This window comes from Ornithorhynchus anatinus, chromosome 1, assembly GCF_004115215.2.
Source record: "Ornithorhynchus anatinus isolate Pmale09 chromosome 1, mOrnAna1.pri.v4, whole genome shotgun sequence".
Classification (NCBI taxonomy): domain Eukaryota; kingdom Metazoa; phylum Chordata; class Mammalia; order Monotremata; family Ornithorhynchidae; genus Ornithorhynchus; species Ornithorhynchus anatinus.
In genome coordinates, this window is record NC_041728.1 from 4,068,690 (window position 1) to 4,091,590 (window position 22,901).

The following is a 22,901-nucleotide window of genomic DNA, read 5'->3' on the forward strand; positions in this document are numbered from 1 at the left end:
TCACTTTTCTGGGCCTCAGTCACCTATCTGTAAAATGGGGATAAAGAGTGTGAGCTCCACGTGGGACAAGGACTGTGTCCACCCTGATTAACTTGCATCTACCCCAGTGCTTAGAACAGTGCTTGGCATATAGTAAGCGCTTAAGAAATACCATGATTATAATTATTATTATTATAGCGTACTCTCCCAAGCAGTTAGTACAGTGTTCTGCACTCCATAAGCTCAACGGATGCCGTTGATTGATTTATTTTCTGTGTGAAGTAGGAGATCTAGTTGCAAGATGATAAAGTCCAACCCTGGCTCTAGTGAGAGGATTCGGTGAAAAATATGGATACCTTATGCATAGTTTGAGTAAAGTCGCTAATCCAAATAAATGTTTGAAGAGAAATCATCAAATATGCTAAGCTGAAAAGATTTTTCTATCATCGTGGCTTCAGTCATGACATCTTACTTGACTGAAGATAGAGGGATTTTTTTAAATAGTATTTGTTAAGCACTTAGGATGTGCCAGAAACCGTACTAAGTGCTGGGATAAATACAAGTTAATCAGGTTGGAAACAGTCCCTGCCCCACACGGTGATCACAGTCCTTTAATTCCCATTTTACAGACGAGGTAACCGAAGCCCAGAGAAATGAAGTAACTTGCACAGGGTCACACAACAGACAAGTGGCGGAGTCAGGATTAGAACCCAGTCCTTTGATTCCCAGGCCCGCTCTCTAACCACGAGGAAACACTTCTCCTTATTGTGGAAGATTCTCTCCTGCCCTCCCCAAAATATTGAAAGATACAACCAGACATTGGGCATCTTCCTAGCGTTACAAATATTTAGACTATAGAGAAGTGGGACATTAGGCTGGATCCCAGGTTGACAGTGTGTAATAAGGCTGTTTTGGTGCTGAGAGATCTGGAAGGAGACCCATCCAGCTTCTTCACCAACATCGTTTACAGACCCTCTTGTCTTGATTTATGCCGTCGAGTCGTCTCCGACCCTTAGCGACGCCATGGACATGTCTCCCGGAATGCAGTCTGCAATCGTTCTGGAAATGGATCCAGAGAGTTTTCTCCACCTCAGATGGAAGGACAGGATTCAATTCAGTAACACTGACTTATTTCCATCAAGAAGCGGCCTGGTCTGGAGGGAAGATCCCAGACCTGGGAGTCAGTAGACTGGGTTCTAATCCCAGCTCCACCACTTGGCTGCTCCTTGACCTTGGGCAAGTCGCTTCACTTCTCTGGGCCTTGGTTCCCTCATCTGTGAAATGGCGATTAAGATTATTATCCCCACATTGGACGTGGAGTGTGTCTGACCCGATTAACTTTATCCACCCCAGCGCTTAGTGGCACCTAGTAAGTGCTTAACAAATAACACTAAAAAAAGAAACAAAAAAAGCAAAAGCAAACAAAAGTTTAAAAAAACACCTATTTTGGGCAGAGCACAGTACTAGGTGGTTTGGAGATCCCAATGAAAGTAGGAAACAGGACCTTTTGCTCGTGAGGAGTTTACGGTCTAATGGATTGTTCTCTCCAAAGCGCTTAATAGTGTGCTCTGCAAATAGTCAGCCCCTCAATAAATACTACTGATTGATTGATTACCAACAATGATACCCTGGAAAATAGCAATCAAAGATTAAAGCTAATGCTTAAAGCAGTATAGCAACACTGGAAAGGTGTAGGGGAATGGTAAGTATATCCTGTATATATAAACCTTTGTTCTTCCCTCCCTGCCAGAACTGGGGTTTCGAAATGATGTATTGTTTACTCTGTAGCAGAGAATATGGTCACTTGCTTGTTCATTTATAGTAGCTTAACAGAGAATATGGTCACTTGCTTGTTCATTTATAGTAGCTTTTCAACCTTTTTATATTAAGAAACAATTGTAGGATTTATTCTTTTAATTTTGTTTTTTTGTTTTTTGGGGTTTTTTTGGTGGGCTGCGGGTAGAGAAATACAAGCATCAAATCCCAGCATGCCTCTTTAGCCCATTTGACTCAACTGAGTATGTAGGAGCACCCGATTAAAGGAAACCTCATGTTTTTTGGGTTCAGAAATGGTGGACTTCAAAAGCATTTGTCAAGTGACTGCTGTGTTATAATAATAATAATGTTGGTATTTGTTAAGCGCTTACTACGTGCAGAGCACTGTTCTAAGCGCTGGGGTAAATACAGGGGAATGAGGTTGTCCCACATGAGGCTCACAGTCTTCAACCCCATTTTACAGATGAGGGAACTGAGTCATGGAGAAGTGAAGTAACTTGCCCACAGTCACCCAGCTGACAAGGGGCACTGTATTTATACACTCAGAAAAACTCACGGATATAAGAGATATGGTTGCTGCCCTTAAGGACCTTATAATCTAACCCTATATTTGGTTTTTTTTTTTTGCATTGACAGATAGTTGATTTAGATAATGGAAAGATTTTGAGACATCAGTGTTTTCACCCTGAAAACACTGGGGAGGGAAATGTGCAATGGCTAAAATATATTTCAGGATTCATTTTCCTGAAAATTAAGTTGAGGGAACTGAATAGTCTAGGAAATTTGGGGAAAGAAATTGAATCATTACCTGTAGAAACGACAAAGCCATTTGGTCCACTACAGTGGACATAGCCCAAAATTGCCTAGAGGGCTAAATGTTGAATAGAAGATCTTTCAAAACTAAAAAAAAGATCATCCAATCAATGAACAGATATAAATAATGGATTCTGGAGTATAAAACTCATTGTGAGCAGGTAACATGTTTACCAACTCTGTTGTACTTTGTCAAGTGCTTAGTACAGTACTCTGCACGCATTATCTCCAGAATTGTTTCTCTGATGTGTTCGTGGCCTCGTAGAATCTCAATATTGGAAGGACCATCAAGATATCACCTATTCCATCCTCACTCCCCCCAGCATCTAAACCATCCCAGCCAGGTAAGAATTTGATCTATTCTTTGCTACATTCAGCCTCATTAATAGCTACTTTTCTGTGACCCCTGAGAAAGACAAGCTCAATGAGGCAAATCATTATTTGAAATGGTTTTCTAAATAAGCCCAAGGGCCCCAGTAGCCTCATCCTCTGTCAGTCAATGGTATTTATTGAGCACTTTCTCTGTGTGGAACACTGTACTGAACACTTGGAAGAGTACAGTAGAGATAGTTTATGGCTCTTTCTTCTGTGTCACGTATGCATGTGAATCTGTACCCTTTAAGCGCTTGGGATTCACCCAACCTTCAGACCCACAGCACTTCATTCAGTCATATTTATTGAGCGCATACTGTGTGCAGAGCGCTGTACTGAGCACTTGGGACAGTACAATTTAATAACAAACAGACACATGCCCTCCTCACAACGAACTTATGGATAGATACTTTTAACCTGCTGTTTCCCCTATTTGGAGTCCAATTTTGCCTGTCTCCCCCTCTAGACTGTAAGCTCCTTTTGGGCATAGGTGATGTCTAGTAATTCTGTTCTGTCCCGATCACGTAGTACGATGCTCTGCATGTAGTAAGTGCTCAACAAAGCCACCGATTTCTTTTTAATGGTATTTGTTAAACACTTGTATGTGTCAGGCACTGTACTAAGCACTGGGGTAGCTACAAAATAATCGGGTTGAGCACAGTCTATGTCCATCATGGGGCTCACAGTCTTATTCCTCATTTTACAGATGAGGGAACTGAGGCACAGAGAATAATAATAATCATGGTATTCGTGAAGTGACTTGTGCATGATTTAACAGCTGACCAGTGGCGGAGGTGGGATAAATCAGTCAGTCAGTGGTATTTATTGAGTGCTTACTGTGTGCGGAGCACAGCGCTAAACACTTGGGAGAGTAAGGTATAACTAGATTAATAATAATAATAATAATAATGTTGGTATTTGTTAAGCGCTTACTATGTGCCGAGCACTGTTCTAAGCGCTGGGGTAGACATAGGGGAATCAGGTTGTCCCACGTGGGGCTCACGGTCTTCATCCCCATTTTACAGATGAGGGAACTGAGGCACAGAGAAGTGAAGTGACTTGCCCACAGTCACACAGCCGACAAGTGGCAGAGCTGGGATTCGAACTCATGAGCCCTGACTCCAAAGCCCATGCTCTTTCCACTGAGCCACGCTGCTTCTCTTATTAGGACCCAGGTCCTTTGGATCTCTAGGCCATGTTGCTCAATTGATCCCTGGCCTCAGGGAGTTTGCAGTCTATTGGGAAGACAAGCCTTAAAATTGATTACTGAGAGGGGAAAGTAAGAGAGTACCAAGATATGTACAGAAGTGCTACTGAGACAGTGAATGAGGTTGAGTACACAAGATGTTTAAGTTTCGTGGACCCGTTGAAGTGTCCGTAGGGAAAAGACGTCAAGTGGGAAAATGAGGTAATAGTAATGGTAACCTTTCAAATTGAATGGCTGCCTTTTCAAAGAAGTGTGCATATTATAGCATCTTTATGGCACTTACAGTTTAAATAACGTACTTAAAAGTAAACTAAGCTTTGTGGGGAAAACATACATTTCCCCCACCCCCCGCGATGTGTTATCGCAGAATTCTTTCACACAATTACTCATCCAATTGTAGTGGGTTTGAATTCATCTGAGTACAAGGGAAAGTACTTACTTTGTTATATGGGGGCTTCAAAACTGCAACTTACTCATGGCTTTTGTCAAAAGACTTAGTAGTTGCATTGTGTATTCCGGAGGGGGCTACGTCTTTTATTTATTCAGTTTTTAAAGAATATTCATTAAGTGCTTACTATGTGTCAGCACTGTTCTAAACAGGTAGATACAAGTGTATCAGTTTGGACACGGTCCCTGACCCACATGGGCATCATTCTCCCCCCTTCTAGACTGTAAGCCCAATGTGGACAGGGATTGTTTCTCTTTATTGCTGAATTTTACTTTTGAAGGACTTAGTACAGTGTTCTGCACACGGTAAGTGCTCAATAAATATGATTAAGTGAACATGGGGTTCACAGTCTAAGTTGGAGAGAGGAGGATTTAAGCCCCATTTTATAGACAAAGTGACAGAGGCACAGAGAACTGATGTGATTTGCCCTAGGTCACACAAGCAGGCAACGGAGGTAGGATTAGAACCCAGACCCTCTGACTTTCAGGCCCGTGCTCTACTCACTAGACCATGCTGCTTCTCACGAGGTCATGAAGCTTCTTGTAATTTGCATGTAATTTTTTTTTATACAGCTTACCAATGGAAGGATTTATTCAGTAGTCATTAATGTACTACACGTTGAAATTAAAGCAAAATCTTGGAGCTCTTGATGCCAACTTCATTTTCTCATTAAAATTGAGAGTTTAGGTCCGCAACACTTAGGTATTTAATTTTCACTTTTGTTTGTTTTTTTTCCAGGCAGTCTTCTTAGGGCAGATTCTAGCTAGGATATTTAGGAAATGGACACTTGTGGATGAAACCCTCGATCGAGACTAGGTTGCAGGTTTCAGAAGAAGGTAAATATCCAACTACAGTGTATGGAGGCTTTTGTGCAGATTTCCTAAGAACAGTAGCCAAAGCCAATTTGTGATCCATGCAACCCTGAGGCCTAACTCCATATTGTGTTAATTACCAGAGAAGATGAAGAAAAGTCAAAGCCATGGTGTGGAGGGGTGTGGAGAAAAACATAATTTCTATTCAAAGTATTAGAGGAGATGAGATCTGTCCTTCATTCTGGAAAAGCAAGGTATTAAGAAGTGTCTCCCCAGATCACGTCTAGGCTGATACTCAGAAACTAAAGTTTTGGCTGATACTCAGAAACTAAAGTTTTCCTTTTGTTCTGGAGTGAAAAGCAAGGTATTGAGAATTGTCTCCCCAAATCAAGTGTAGGCTAATATTCAGAAAGTGAAGTTTTCCTTTCTCAGCTGCAGTAGCAGTTAAAGAGATCAGTCTGTAAATAATGCTAACTTGAAAATTCATTTAAAAAAAATCAAAACTGATTTTAAAAATGTACTCTCGTTCAGTCGTCGCACTGAGAACTAAGAAGAACACGGTGGGTTGAGACTTTTCATTTGGAGAAAGCAGAAGTTGTTAAAATGGGTATTGCAGGTTGTTATAGTTGTACTAAAGGATTTGCCAAAAAGAATCAGGTACAGAAGTATCTGTAAATGTATTCCTCGTCTATTTCCAGAGAATTTCTTGCTGTATGCCGCCAGTTTATTTCGATCGTGTGACTGACAAACTTGGCAGGGAAATGTTATATGCATTCTTTTTGTTTTGTTTTGTTTTTAAGTTCTATGAAGCCATAATATTGATTGCCAGGTTGAAACCTGATCCTTTAAAAAAAATCCAAGGAGAATTATTTAGCATCTTCATTCTACGACTGTAGTTGTTGCTTCTAAAGCGCTGCCAGAAACCATCTGAGGATTATCTCCCGAGGTAATCTTCCTTTACCTTAGGGCCGTTCTTGGGAGAGTTTTCCGGTTTTCTAAAACCTTACACTTCACACTTAAAAACCTCTCCGCATCAAATGAACCGGTCATGTTAAAATGAAAAGACTTGGTTGTCAAGTGGAGGAAAATGGCGAGTATCTTTGTATTCTGTATAATAAATCAGAAGTCTGGGTGTGTGTGTGTTTTTTTCAACAAAAACGAGGGTGTGCTTTTTTTTCTCTTCTTCACCATTCTCAGTTTCTTTTGATCATTGATCTGGGTGACCTCAAGCTCAGGGGTTTTTTTTCTTCATTTGACATGGACAGATTTTTGAAGTATAGCTCTCCTTTGGGAACTCCAGGCAGTTCCACTTGAGTAACCTGTGATCTAATGAGCAGTAATGTAGGGTTACAGTGACCATTTTGTTTGCTTTGAGGGAGGATGGCCGGGCGGAGTGGGAGAGAGGCAGTGTCCTTGGAGGGAAAAAAAGACTCAGGGGGATCGAACAGTGTGAAAAGGACTTGTTAGCCCACATTAGTGTGCCTGATTTCCTTCACAAACAGGTCAGGAAAGGCCAACGGTAGGCTTGTCATTAAATTGCAAAGTTGAAAATCCCAGTATTCCAAAGCGTTCGGTTTTCTGAAAGCTATCCATTGGAATGTTTGTGTAATTCATGGTTGAATTTGCTTGTGAGATATGAAGCAGCCCCTCCCCACCCACCCCCCAGCCCCTCTCTGTCTAAAATAATTATAATCATTTTTCCAGAGGGGGAAAAAAAATGCTATTAAATGTCTATTCATGGCTGAGTGTTTGACAATGAGCGTGGGTGTGAAAGAAAGGCCAAACACTAACAAGGTCGTTTCACTTTCTTCATGCACTTTGTCCATCCCGAAATCATGAGGCCATGCTTCTCATTTTAGGATTCGTTAAATGGACAGATGTGTATTTTCAAATTCTTATCGTGTGTAGCAATGTGTGGCTTTTAAATTAGGAAGGAGGCATCTTCTGGTAGCCAAAGTTCTGCAAAGTGCAAGTAGTTTTTTTTTGTTTTTTGTTTCGTTTTGTTTTCAGTACTGTTTATATTCCAAAGGTGTTTACTTTCAATGATGCGTAAAATAGCAGGCTCGTGGAACTCTAATGACACTATAATGGTTGAAACTGAAAACTTGCTCAATCCCAGATTCTCACCTCTGTATTTCTGCCACAAAAAATAAATGCCGGGTCTTTTTTAAAAAACATAAGAAACTTGCTCTGGGATCGTGAACAGTCCTACCCACTGCAAGAAATTGTCCTACAATTATTTATTTCTATTAATGTCTTCTAGACTGAAAACTGATTGCGGGCAGAGAATGTGCCTACCAACTCTGTTCTGCTGTACTCCCCAAATTGCTTCTTACAGTGCTCTGCACACAATAAGTGCTCAGTAAGTACGACTGATTGATTTGTGGGTCTTAGCCGTGAACCTCCAAAGTGGAAAACCCTCCTTAAAATCACATCTCCTCCAAGAGACTGAACCTGACCAAGCCATCATTTGCCCTCCTCCATTGCCTATGTGCTCGGATGGAGCGTGTGTTATTTTGTGCTCTCCCAAGTGCCTGGTAGAGTGCTTTGCGTACAGTAAGCACTCAATAAATTTTATTGAATGCCTGAAAGTGATATTTGTCCCACAGCACTTAAGGACGTATCCTTGTCCTCCCCCATTTCCCGAGCTATAATTTGTTGAAATGTCTTTGTGTCCCCCCTAGACTCTAAGTTCCTTGTAGGCAGGGATGGTTGTCTTCTAACTCTGTTCGATAGTACTCTCCCAAGTGCTTAGTTCACTGCTCAGCACACAGTCAGCACACCATGAATACCACTGACTGGTTGATGGATGCTTTCTGCCATTGGTTGATCTCATTACCTCCTGCTTGCAGCTCTCTTCCCCTTCACATCCAGCAGCCCACTACTTTCCCCACCTTCAAGTCCCTTCTGAAATCACATCTCCAGGAGAAACAGCTTGGCTTAGAGGAAAAGGCAGGGGCCTGGGAGTCAGAGGACCTGGGTTTCTAATCCTGGCTTCACCCCTTTTCTGCCGTTTGACCTTGGGCAAGTCCAATAATAATAATGATGATGATGATAATAATTGCGGTATTTGGTAAGCGCTTACTCTGTGCCAGGTAATGTACTAAGCGCTGGGGTAGATACAAGTTTGTCAGGTTGGACACAGTCCCTGTCCCACACGGCACTCACGGTCTTAATCCCCATTTTGCAGATGGGGTAACTCAGGTCCAGAGAAGTTAAATGGCATGCCCAAGTGCACACAGCGGACAAGTGATGGAGCCGGGATTCCTGGGCTGCCTGTGGAAGTGATCTAACAGTATGGTAGCCAGCATCCTCCTTTTATAGCAGGATGGCTGTGATATGGGGGAGGGGAGAGGGCTCTACACCCCCATCTTTGCGTTATATGGTGAGATCTGAGTGGCGGGAAGGGGCCTATCCCGTGGCAGTGAGGTCAGCCGCAAGACAGCGGGGCTTCTCCCTCCACTGACCTTTGCTGGGGACATGCTCTGAACACGATAAACACTCAATAAATACAATTGAATGAATGAATGCTTCAATAGGCATTTCTGGCACAGCCCAGACTATAATAATAATAATTATGGTACTTGCTAAGTACTGACCATGTGTCAGACACTGTTCTAAGCCCTGGGGTAGTGCAAGTTAATCAGGTTGGACATAGTCCCTGTCCCACATGGGGCTCACAGTCCTAATCCCCATTTTACAGATGAGGGAACTGAGGGCCAGAGCAGTGAAATGACTTGCCCAAAGTCACACAGCAGACGTGTAGTGGAGCCGGGATTAGAACCTGTGATTTTGACAGCTCTCCCGTTCACCAATCCCCCTGCCAAATTGGCCCGTGCAGAACTGGGCCAGTGGCTGATTAGAAGGGGTAGGAGAGGTAGGTGAGCTTTGTGTTTCTACCCCTGTGTCTTCTTGCCCCTGGTCCTCTCTCCTCTTTCATTCTTCCTCCTCCTTGCTTTTTCTCGGCTGCGTACATCAGAAGCGACTGCTATCAGTAGAGGGGTAGGGGTGAAGCATTTAAAAGGGCCCGGCTGCTCCGGTGAGACCCAAGTTACCGAAGGGAGGAAGAAGAGATGCTAATGTTTTTAGTTCCCACCTTCCCCGATCAATTCTAAACTCCTTAGGCAGGGATCATGTCTTGTAATAATAATAATAATAATAATAATTATGGTATTTGTTAAGTGCTTACTATGTGCTATGCACTGTACTAAGCGCCGGGGTGAATACAAGCAAATCGGGTTGGACCCAGTCCCTGTCCCATGTGGTACTCGCAGTCTCGATCCCTGTTTTCCAGATGAGGTAATTGAGGCCCAGAGCAGTGAAGTCACTTGCCCAAGGTCACACAGTAGACAGGCGGAGCTGGGATTAGAACTCAAGGCCTTCTGACCTTTGACCTTCTGATTTCTTGGCACTTTTCTGCCAAGTGCTTAGTACAGCAGCTTGCCTACTCTGAAAATACGAGGCTTGACTGTGTTACTCCGGATGATAAAGTGCCACCCCTGTGAGTCTAATTATCACATTCTGGATGCCCAACTGGCATTGTGGGTCCATGTCCGTGTGTGTGAGCGAGTGAGACAGCGAGCGTGAGGAAGAGAAAGAGACTGTATTTGCCCCATTCTGTGTGTGCTTGCCCGTCTATTTGTATATGAGAAACAGCATGGCATAGTGGCTAGAGTATGGGCCTGGGAATCAGAAGGTCATGGGTTCTAATCCCGGCTCCTCCATTTGTCCGCTGTGTGACCTTGGGCAAATCACTTCACTTCTCCGGGCCTCAGTTCCCCCATCTGTAAAAAGGGGATCGAGACTGTGAGCCCCACGTAGAACGGGGACTGTGTCCAACCCGATTAGCTTGTATCCACCCCAGCGCTTACGCTTAACAAATACCATCATTATCATTATTTTTATTATTGTTCCATAAAACCCTGTATACATATATCAATAAATCCTTTCCCCTCCCCAAGGCCTCAAGCGTGCTGGGCATCTGGGTGCCAGCCAAGTGTTCCTTGCTGGCGGGGGAGGGAAGCAAGGGTACAGAACCACGTCTGGCTTGGGTATTGGCACCTGGCCGCGCCCGTCAGCTGTCTGAGCCTCCTGGAATAGCTGCCGGGCTCCGGCGAGCCCCGAAGCCTGGCACCCGGCCCCGTCTGGCTCTAGCCGACAGGAGAGTGCCAGTTGTTCCCCCTGGGCGGCCCGGCTTCCAGAACGGATCACTGCTCGTGGCCTGTCTTCTTTCATTCATTCATTTATTCATTCAGTTGTGTTTTTTGAGCACCTACTGTGTGCGGAGCACTATACTAAGCGCTTGGGAAAGTACAATACGGCAATAATGAGAGAGAGTCCCTTTACACCCACCTCTGACCCGACTGTCTTCAGGAATAGCAGTAATAACTGGGGCATCATTTAATCGCAGTGTACTAAGTGCTGGGATAGATAAGAATAATTATGGTACTTGTTAAGCGCTTGCTCTGGGGAAAGCACTATTCTAAGCTCTAGGATGGATACAGCATGGTGTAGGGAGTAGAGCACGGGTCTGGGAGGCCAAAGGTCTAATGTCGGCTCCGCCACTTGTCTGCTGGGTGACCTTGGGGAAGTCACTTCACTTCTCTGGGCCTCAGTTCCCTCATCTGTAAAATGGGGAGTGAGACTGTGAGCCCTACATGGGACAGGGACTGTGTCTTACCCACTTTTCTTGTATACATCCCAGTGCTTAGTACGATGCCTGGCATATAGTAAGCACTTAACAAATACCATAATTATTAATTATCATTATTATGCAAGTTAATCAGGTTGGACACAGTCCCTGTCCCACCTGGGGCTCACACTCTTAATCCCCATTTTACAGATAAGGGAACTGTGGTGTGGTCAGAAGGGAACTGAGCTCCCTCCTACTTCAAACCGTTTTTGAAGGCACATCTCCTTCAAGAGGCCTTCCCTGACTAAGCCCTCATTTCCTCTTCTCCCGCCTCCTTCTACGTCACCCCGATTTGCTCCTTTCACATAGTAACACAATACTTAGGTCTTGTCTTATGCTGTCGAGTTGTTTCCGACCCACAGCGACTCAGTGGACACATCTCTCCCAGAACACCCCACTCTCCACCTGCAATCGTTCCGGTAGTGGATCCGTAGAGTTTTCTTGGTCAAAATCCGGAAGGGGTTTATCATCGCCTTCTTCCACGTAGTCAACTCGAGTCTCCGCTCTCGACTCTCTCCCGTGCCTCTGCTGCCCAGTACCGGTGAGTTTTGACTTGTAACACATTGCCTCCCACTCTCCAGCCATTGTCCAAACTGGGAATGGAATGGTTCTTCCTCTGCTTGACTCTTCCTCCCATAGCCTAGACTGGTAGAGTACTGGAAACTCTCCAGGTGCCATCCTGAGAGGGGGCAACACTTATGTACATATCTGTAATTTATTTCTTTGTTAATGTCTGTCTCCCTCTTTAGACTGAAGCTCATTGCGGGCGGGGATTGTGACTACCCACTCCGTTATTGTTATGTTGTACTCTCCCGAGCGCTTAGTACAGTGCGCAGAACACAGTAAGTGTTTAATCAATATTTAATAAATATGATTGATTGAGCTTACAGTCTAGAGGGGGAGAGAGACAGTAGTAGAAATAAATTATGGATATGTACCTAAGTACTGTGGGACTGAGGAAGAGGTGAATAAAGAGGGCAAATCCAAGTGGAAGGGCGATGCAGAAGGGAGTCGGAGAAGAGGAAAGGAGGGCTTTTTCGGGAAGGCCTCTCGGGGGAGATGGGCCTTCAATAAGGCTTTGAAGATGGGAGAGTCATTGTCTGTCGGATATGAAGAGGGAGGGTGTTCCAGGCCAGAAACAGGACTTGGTGAGAAGGTGGTGGCAAAATAGAGGAGCTGGAGGTACAGGGAGAAGGTTGGCATTAGAGGAGTAAAGTGTGCAGGCTGGGTTGGAGTAGGAGAGAAGCGAGGTGAGGTGCAAGGTGATTGAGGGCTTTAAGCCCGTCGATGGGCAGGGATTGTCTCTATCTGTTGCCGAATTGTACATTCCAAGCACTTAGTACAGTGCTCTGCACGTAGTAAGCGCTCAATAAATACTTTTGAATGAATTAAAGCCAGAGATAAGGAGTTTCTGTTCGACGTGGAGGTGGATGGGCAACCCCTGGATATTCTCAAGGAGCGGGGAAGCACAGATTGAATGGTTTTGTAGAAGAATGATCCGGGCAGCAGAGTGAAGTATGGACTGGAATGGGGAGAGACAGGAGGCTGGGAGGTCAGCGAGAAGGCTGATACAGTAATCAAGGAGGGATGGGATGAATGGTTGGATTAACGTGGTATGAGTTTGATCCCGGAATAGGTGTAACGTTTTAGTCCCAGACTGCGCATTAGTCTACCAAAGGTTAGTCTGCAGACACTTTATAGACAAAACAATAAAGTCTTCGAAACAGCTATACATCTCCCCCAGTATTTGAGTAGCGTCCCTATAAAACGTAGGTTATGAAAACATTTACGTTAGCATTTGCCAAAGGGTTGGTTGGCTGGCTGATCGTGATAGTGTTGACACTTGAATTGATTTCCATTCTCTTTATTACACAATTTGGATTTCAATCTAGCAACACAGCTCATTATTCAAACAAGTAGTACCTTTGGATATTGGACTCGTGGAGTCACAAATGGAAAATATTTTTCGACACACATTTCCTCTTAGGTCAAACACACATCCTTGTTCTCCAGAGAAGCAGTCCAAGAAATTTAAAAAGGGACGCTTTGGTTTTCCGAGTAGTTTTTATATGTTTTTGGAACAAATTTAATTGGGAAATTTAATTCATGTTTTAAAATTGGATTTTGAAAACCCTGACCTCTTCAGGCCTGCGTCCTTTTCCAGCCGTTGCATCGATAACCAGATAATACGTTGTAAAATTGTTATTCAGAAAAAAGAGAGATGAGTAATTGTTCAGCTTTTAGTGATAGTAAAGAAGAACATCGTTGCCTCCTCATGACCTGATTACAAAGACAGCATTATGACATTTTATTTGCTAGTTAAAGTTGTAAAACAGATGAACTTTCCAAGAACCATTGGAGAATAGTGAACATTTGAATGATCGGATTAAATTATTTTGAACGGTGTATTCTCAAATACCGCCGACAATTACTGTCCTGTGGTTGTACACAATCAAATGTTCTGAGTAAATCCAAAATCAAACAGTGAATCTCAGCATTCTTTTCTAATTCTTAAGCACATTTTTTAAATTTATTTTTTCGCCCTCTGGCACCCCACATTTTTGCTTTTTTATATTCTCCTTCATTGGAAAAATCGGATTATAGCAGATCTAAATATGAATCTTCTCGTAAAGGCTAGATCGTATTCCTTCCTTCAGAACCGACCGGTGCACGTCTCTTCTCGAGGGATCGTTGTCTTCCGATTTATGAAGTGATTCTTGGCTTCGAAACGGATTCTGAGAAACCCAGAAAAACAAGAGGAGCCCCCGGCCCAGGAAGAATATCAGCACCCCATAAATTGTGCCGTGGACATTCATTCCCCCCTTTTCATTCAGCTCTGGCCATCTCCCCCTTTCTTTGTCACTTCTCCCTTCGGCAGCCCTCCGATACAGATTGGAACAGGATGGCGAGATTTACTGTCCTGGGCCCTGTTCCGCTCGACGCGTTTTAGACGCTTAGTCAGTTACGACTTGGAAGCCCAGTTTGGAAAGCGTTCAATCCTTGACTTGGCCGATCCCAAAGGATTCACGGAACCTGCGGATTGCTGAAGCAGAAACATTTTGGGTCGCCGCCTTCGTGGCTAGAGTTGTTTGTTGTCTGTGGCCCCAAAGATCACTTGGGGGAAAAGAAGAAATGTTCTATGGGCTTGGTGGTTTTGCTCTTAGGGCTTTTAAGGTCACTGATTTGTGAGCAGCTCAGAGGCGGGCCTGGAGGCCAGCACCCAAACCCTCGCTTAGCCCTTCGTGGGGAGGATGTTTTGGCCAACCTAGGCCTCGAATGGGGTTTGTTCGCCTCCTTGGAGCAGCAGGCTTAACCAGAGTCAGCTTTCAAGGGGCGAAGGGAGAGGGGAGAGCCTGGAAATGAACGACTTTAGGACGAGGGAGAAATTTGGCTGGTCTAAGGAGGCTTAAAGAGTTTTCCACGTTCTGTGTATCTGAGTCATCACCATCATCAGGATGAAGCATCTACTTTATGCGGGCGTGTCTGTGTCCACACTCCTCCCTTCTCCCCGGTGTTGGATTGTCAACCCTCCAAGGGCTCGCAACTGAGCCTCATTTTCACCCGGGCATTTCTTTCCCCAGTGCTTTAATACCGGGCTCGCCGCAAAGTTAAAAAAAAAAAAAAGAAAAGCATGATTGTTGCTATTGTAGGACACTGCGCTCAGTGCTTGGGATTTTTTTTTTTTATGGTATTTGTTAAGCGCTTTCTATATGCCAGGCACTGAACTAAGTGTTGGGCTAGTTACAAGTTAATCAGGTTGGACACAGTCTCTGTCTCACACAGGGCTCACAGTCTTAATCCCCATTTTCAGATGAGGGAATGGAGGCACAGGGAAGTTAGGCAACTTGTGTAAGGTCACACAGCAGACAAGTTGCAGAGCCAGAATTAGAATTCAGGTCCACTAAGCCATGCTGCTTCTCTGAATACTGTAAAAGAAAGAAATAGTCTTTACCCTGAGGCGGTTTGCCATCTCAGATTGTATGTGCCTACGTCTGCATATCCATGTGCTTTTTATTGTTTATTCCAGCCTCTGTTACATATGCTGACTCACGTCATTTCTCGAATTCACAACCCAATCACATTTTCTCCTATTGTCTACTCACTCTTCCCAACATGGTGACTCCTACTTCCATTGTCTGTCTATTTTTCTGCAATAGTCTCTCCAAGAAACAGCATGGCCTAGGGGAAAGAGCCTGGGCCTGGGAGTCTGAGGATCTGGGTTCTAATCCCAGCTCTGCCAATTGCTCTTGGGGTGACCTTGGGCAAGTCACTTAACTTCCTCTGTGCCTCAGTTTCCTCAACTGCAAAATGGGGATTAAATACCTCTTACTTAGACTGTGGGCCCAATGTGGGACAGGGACTGGATCTGATCTAATTAACCTGCCCCTACCCCAGTGCTTAGAACAGTGTTTGACACCTAGTAAACGTTTAATGAATACCATCAAAAAAATAGCAGTTGATGTAGCCCAGGAGGGTTAGGGTGTGGGTAACAGATGGGAGGCTAACGAGGCTATTGTGGGAAGACACTTGACTCCCTCGAGAGACTGGGGGTATTGTATTGTACTCTACCAAGTGCTTAATACCGTGTCCTGCACATGGTAAGCACTGGATAAGTCCCATTGATTGATTGATTGATTGATTTGTGCTGGGCTGTAACATGCCAATCCAGTCACGCAAGTGGATTTGAGCACCATCCTCTCATTATGTGCAACCCAGAGCTGGCTGACAGAAGTTTAAAATGTATGAGCTGCATGGCCTAGTAGATAGAGCCCAGGCCTGGGAGTCACAAGGACCTGGGTTCAAATCCCAGCTCCACCAAACGTCTGCTATGGACAAGTCACTTCGCTTCTCTATGCCTCAGTTATGTCATTTGTAAAATGGGGATTAACAATAATAATAATAATAATGATGATATTTGTTAAGCGCTTACTGTGTGCCAAGCACTGTTCTAAGTTCTAGGGTAGATGCAAGGTAAGCAGGCTGTCCCACGTGGACCTCACAGTCTTAGTCCCCATTTTACAGATGCGGTTACTGAGCCAGAGTGAAGTGAAGTGACTTGCCCAAAGTCACACAGCTGACAAGTGGCGGAGCTGGAGTAGAACCCACAACCTCTGACTCCCAAGCCCAGCCTCTTTCCACGAAGTCACGCTGCTTCTCTAAGACTGTGAGCCCATGTGAGACAGGGACTGTGTCCTACCTAATTAGCTTATATCTTCCCAAGCACTTAGAAGAGTGCTTGGCACCTAATAAGTGCTTAACAAGTGCCATAATTATTATTATTGATAGTACTAGTGGTAATTCTAATCTACCTGTTCCATTCACCAACTGCCCTGCTGTGAGCCATTTGCCAACTTGCAAAACGAGTATCCCTGTCCTAACTGGAGTGAAGTGTGCGGGCTCGGAGTAGTAGGAGAGTAGCGAGGTGAGGTAGGAGGGGGCGAGGCGATTGAGGACTTTAAAACCAATGATGTGGAGTTTTTGTTTGATGCGGAAGTGGATGGGTAACCACTGGAGGTTCTTGAGGAGTGGAGAAACATGGCCTGAATGTTTTTATAGAAAAATGATCCAGGTAGCAGAGTGAAGTGTGGACTGGAGTGGGGAGAGATGGAAGGCCAGGGGGTCAGTAAGGGGACTGATAAAGTAATCAAGGTAGGGTAAGATAAGCGATTGGATTAACGAGAAGGTTTCTGAGGAATGGGGACATGTATGCAGAGTCCTCTCTGGACTGGAAAGGGAAGTGAGGAAGGAGGCTGATGTGGTCATCAGGAGGGAATATTCCAGGGACTGGAAAAGCATGGCAACTGTTGGGGTAACGTGAAAAAGATGGCGCCTGGAAATGTCCAGGAGAAAGAACCACAGGATCAATCAATTGATCGATTTTAGTTATTGAGGGTGTTCTGGGTGCAGGGTACTGTACTAAGCACCAAGCACTGGTGATAGATTGAATCTGAAGAGAGGGAGGAGTCTAAGGGTTTTTTTATGGTGTTTATTAAGAACCAATCACTATGTCAAGCACTATTCTAAGCGCTGGGGTAGATACAAGGTAATCAGATTGTTCCACGTGGGCCTCACAGTCTTAATCCCCATTTTACAGATGAGGTAACTGAGGCCTAGAGAAATGAAATGACTTGCCCAAAGTCACACAGCTGACAAGTGGCGGAGCCGGGATTAGAACCCACGACCTCTGACTCCCAAACCTGTGCTCTTTCCACTAAACCACACTGCTTCCCTAGTAAGATGGAGTAGAAATTAATCCCCATTTCATAGATAGTCAGTCACTTGTATTTATTGAGCGCTTACTGTGTGTCGAGCACCATACTAAGCTCTTGGGAGAGTACAATGTAATAGTAGAGAGCCACAGACCACCATGAGCTTACAGTCTAGAGGAAAACAAGAGTGGACCTCTGTGGATCATGGGACTTGTGGCCAGAGGTCCCCTTCCTTCGATTTCCGCTGCCTGGCCCCTAGCCCTGATGCATCCCACAGCATCAGGAATGTTTAAAAGAGAAACAAAGGCAAGCAAGCCATTTTGTGATTTAAAGGTTTTTTGTGGGGTTTTTTCAAGGTATTTGTTCAGCGCTATATACTCGACACTATACTGAGTGCTGGGGTAGATACACGCTAATCAGGCTGGATACAGTCCCTGTCCCACTTGGGGCTCACAGTCTTATTCCCTGTTTTACAGATGAGAATCAACTCTGTGGGATAATAATAATAATAGTAATAATATCAATAATAATAGTATTTGTTAAGCACTTACTACGTGCCAAGCACTTTCCTTTGCACTGGGGTAGATACAAGGTAATCAAGTTTTCCCACTTGGGGCTCACAGTCTTATTCCCCATTTTACAGATGAGGGAACCGAGGCTCAGAGAAGTGAAAGTGACTTGCCCATGGTCCCGTAACAGGCAACGGGCAGAGCTGGGATTAGAACCCAGGTCCTCTGACTCCCGGGCCTGTGCTTTATCCACTAGGACACGATGCTTCTCAGGGAGTCTCAGAAAGTAAATTTTATTGAGTAAATTTATCAAAATGTTATCAATTTTATCAGTTATCAGATAGATAACTGAGGCTCAGAGAATCATTCAATAGTATTTATGGAGAGCTTACTGTGTGCAGAGCACTGTACTAAGTGCTTGGAATGTGCAGTTCGGCAAAAGATAGAGACAATCCCTGCCCATCAGTCACTGGTATGTATTGAGCACCTACCGTGTGCAGAGCAGTGTACTTAGCACTTGGGAGAGTACATTATATCTGTGGGGGAGTGTACGTTCCCTGCAGTGCCCGCAATGCGCATTCAGGCTAGAGAGATTAAGTGACTTGTCCAGGGTCACACAGCAGGCGGGTGGCAGACCTGGAATTAGAACCAAGGTCACCTGACTCCCAGATCCGTGCTCTTCCCAGTAGGCTACACTGCTTAATTAATTCAGTCATATTTATTAAGCACTTACTGTGGGCAGAGCACTGTACTAAGTGCTTAATACCAAGGCAACAGCTTATTCTGCTATTTTGTACTCCTAGGCACTTAGTACGGTGCTCTGCACATAGTAAACACTCATTGGGATATGGGGAGGATGGCCCTGTATATGGTTCTTTCCCGCGTACTTAGAACACAATAAGCGCTCAGTAAATGCCAGTGATTGACTATCATGGGAGAAATGTATTTGTGGTGATCTGTGTGTCACCTAATATCAGTAGACCAGTGTCGTAAACCTCAGCTCCATTGCAGAAACAGTGTGGCTTAGTGGCAAAAACCCAGGCTTGAAAGCCAGAGGTGGTGGGTTCACATCCTGTCTCCGTCACTTGTCAGCTGTGTGACTGTGGGCAAGTCACTTAACTTCTCCGTGCCTCAGTTACCTCTTCTGTAAAATGGGGATTCAGACTGTGAGCCCCACGTGGGACAACCTGATCATCTAATATCGACCCTGGTGCTTAGATCAGTGCTTGACACATAGTAAGTGCTAAACAAATGCTGTTATTATTATTATTATTATCCCACAGAGTTGACTCTCTAAGAGAGGATCATTACCAACAGCACGAAGGACTCTTTTGGGTCTTTCAAGCAATGCTCTTTCAGCCTTTGGAAAAAAAAATAATTTAGGGGTGCCTTTTACGTTTTAGCTGCCAAAAGTAAATGAGGAAAAGACACGATTTATTGATAGCGGATCAGATGGGGAGTATTTGCTACAAATGCAGCTGTGGCTTAGCAGCTGCCCCTCTATTCATTTATTCATTCATTCAGTTGTATTTATTGAGCACTTACTCTGTGCAGAGCACTGTGCTAAGCATTTGGGAAAGTACAATATAACAATAAAAAGACACATTATAGTCTAGAGGAGGGGAGACCGACATCAATGTTTTATCTTTTGCTGTCGAGTTGTCTCCAACCCATAGCGGCTCCATGGACACAACTCTCCCAGAACACACCGCTCTCCATCTGCGATCGTTCTGGTAGTGGATTTATAGAATTTCAATACAAATAAATGATGATGATGATGGTATTTGTTAAGCACTTACTATGTGCCAAGCACTGTTCTAAAATAAATGACAGCTATGTACGTAAGTCCTGTGGGACAGGGACGGGGGAAGAACAAAGGGAGCAAGTTAAGGCGATGCAGAAGGGAGTTCAAACCATGAGTTTAACTTCGTAAAAGTCTTGCATTTTATAACCTCAGACCTTAACGTGCCTTCAGCTTTTGGGTTTTGATAGAAAGACTCACAATATCCCCAAATCCCGAATGCTCCGAACAGCCCAATGGTGCAGAATGATTCAGTAAGCTCAGCATACGTCAGAAGATCACCTTAGGCCGTTTCAGCCGTGGGCTCTTAAAATTGCTTTCCTCAGTTTCCCCATCTGAGAAAGGGGCATTAATCACCACCTCAGGTTGGTGAAAAGTTTTCACACATTCCACTTACCTTCCAACTCAATTATAGTAGGCTTTCCCAAGCTCTTAGCGCAATGCTCTGCTCACCATAATGGATCAATGATATTTATTGCACATTTAGTATGTGCAGAATACCATACTGAGCAGGAGACTATGTTACAACGGAGTTGGTAGATATGTTCCCTGCCCACAAGGAGCTTACAAGTCTAGAGTAAGTGCTCGGTCCATCAATCTGTTGTATTTACTGAGTGCTTACTATGTGCAGAGCACTGCAGTAGGTGCCTCGGAGAGTAAAGTAAAACAGAGAAGGTAGACACATTCCCTGCCCACAGCAAGCTTATAGTCTAGAGGGGGAGACGGACACCGATATAAATAAATATGGGTTTGTAGTAAGGGCCGAGTGAGGGAGAAATAAAGGGTATAAATCCGAGCGCAAGAGTGATGCAGAAGTGATAAAAGAGGAAATGAGGGCTTAGCTAGGGAAGCCCTCTCAGAGGAGATGTACTTTTCAGAAGGTTTTTGAAAGCGGGGAAAATGATAAAACAACCGATGGATTAATTCCACTTTGGCCAGTAAAGTTTGCCGCTGCTTGTCCTTCAGCCCCTCTCCCATTCCCACACAACTTCACTCCTTTCCTTTGTGCTCATGCATTAGGTAAAGAGAATTGCAGCAGTAGTCTGAAGAATAAACACAGGAGGTCCCCACAAACACAAATTCATTGGGAAACCAAACCAAAAGGGCAGCGAAAGGAGAAGCAGAATATTTGCAAGTAGCCCCACTAGGTCTCGGTCTATTGTCTGATTTTTCATGTGGTCTCATCCCGTCCCTCTTCAGTCACAGTCTTCCCCTCGTCCACTTGCTTTTAGCTCCTGCTCAGGTGAGCTAGTTCCTATTCTCTAGGCAGTGCTTCCCAATTTTTTATTTAATGGAATTTGTTAAGCACTTACTATGTGCCAGACACTGTTAAATGCTGGAGTAGACCCAAGCTGATCAGGTTGGACACAGTCCCTGCCCCTATGGGGCTCACACTCTTAATCCCCATTTTTACAGATGAGGTAACCGAAGCACAGAAAAGTAAAGTGACTTGCTCAAGGTCACCCGGCAGACAAGTGGCAGAGCTGGAATTGGAACTCAGATCCTTTCACATCAGAGCCTGTGTTCTTTTCCACTAGATCACGGTGGTTTCTAGAACGAATGTTACGGAAGAATATTAGGGTGAGCTAAGGATGCAGTTCTTTGTAAATTAAGTGCTATAGAAATGTGTGACGATAACCCCTAACTACAGTAACACCTCCTTCAGAAACACTTGCGTCTTTTTTCTTATAGCTTTAAAATCATGTTTCCATTCTTTGTCTCAGAATTCTTTCTCTTGGATTGCGCGGGTAAAGGGCCCTCCATCTTCTCCCGACAACACGGTAAAGATTGCTCACTTTTTACCCGAATCCAACCTTTACCCTTTTTGTTTCCTAGTCGAACTCCAAGATCTTTGCTTGTTTCCCATCCCAGTAGCTCAAGGTAATCTTCTTTTTGTTTTCCTCTATCCTCAGGCGGGTTCAAAAACATCAACCCTGAGAGGGTATCAGTCATTACCTTAGCAAAGCTCCTAAACAGAGGAAATCCAAACCAGAGATGTACTTAAGCTACTACAAAGAACACTGACAGCTACATTATTTTAGCCGCTTCTGTGTTACCTAGATTTGCACTTTATAGTGCAGTCGCTATGTGTTTTTTACAGTAAGCATTTCCTCGTTACATTGAGGCATTGACTTTTTAACTCTGGTTGTCTAGCATTTTTATTCAGTGTCCTCAAAGAAGGGAAGCATTTCAAAATCTGAAAACCCTGTGAAGCAGCGTGGCCTGGTGAGAAGAGCCCAGGCCTTGGAGTCAGAAGGTCATGGGTTCTAATCCTGGCTCCTCCACTTGCCTGCTGTGTGGCCTTGGGTAAGTCACTTAATTTCTCTGGGCCTCAGTGATCTCATCTGTAAAATGGGGATAAGGACTGTGAGCCCCAGGTCGGATGACCCGATTATTTTGTATCTCTCCAAGCGCTTAGAACAGTGTTTGGTACATAATAAGTGCTTAACAAATGTTGTAATTATTATTTCAATTAACCCAATTTGCTCGTATCCACCCCAGCACTTAGTACAGTTAAGCACATAGCACTTAACAAATATTATTATTATTATTACTTCAAAGAACTAATTTCACTTCTCTGTGCCTTAGTTTTCTAATCTCTAAATTGGGGATTTGATGCCTGTTCTCCCTCATGCTTTGACAGTGAGCCCCATGTGGATCAGTGACTACGTCTGACCTGATCAACTCAAATCTACCCCAGTGCTTAGAACAGTTCTTGACATTTAGTGAGCACTTAACAAATAGCAGAATTATCATTCTTGTCAACTTTAGAGAGGGACCCAAGGGAGAGGGGGGAGGGAGTGAAAGGAGTTAGTCTGCCAAAACGTATTAAGTGTTTTTCATTAAGTGCTCAATAAATACCATTGATGGTGACTGATCCAAAACTCCGTGTGAGGCTTTAGATTGAGTGTCCATAGACAGCACTCACGGTGTACACAGCACTGGAGAAGCAGCATGGCCTAGTGGATAGAGTACAGGCCTGGGAGTCAGAAGGTCATGAGTTCTAATCCCGTCTCCGCCACTTGTCACAAACTAACTTATATCTACCCCAGCGCTTAGAGCAGTGCTTGGAAAATAGTAAGCGCCTAACAAGTACCATCATTATTACTTTCCTTGAAGGCCGGGAACGTGCCTACCAGCTCATTGTATTGGAGTCTCCCAAGCACTCCGCAGGCAGTTAAGCGCTCAATAAATACCAGTGATGGATTCTAAATCCAACTCAGGCATCTAACACCCCAAGAGCCAGCCGCGTTACTTGCCCGTATGTCCTAGGCTTTGCAGG

At 44.2% G+C, this 22,901-nt stretch overlaps 1 protein-coding gene and 1 non-coding gene across 3 annotated transcripts in view; one reads left to right on the forward strand and one right to left on the reverse strand.

Moving 5' to 3' along the window:
• Window positions 1-22,901, forward strand: part of ARL15 (ADP ribosylation factor like GTPase 15) — a 389,668-nt gene that overhangs the window by 193,301 nt on the left and 173,466 nt on the right. The window lies entirely within an intron of this gene.
• On the reverse strand, window positions 11,651-11,788 carry LOC114816541. The gene has a single exon (XR_003764331.1). It is a non-coding gene; the product is annotated as a small nucleolar RNA SNORA7 (small nucleolar RNA).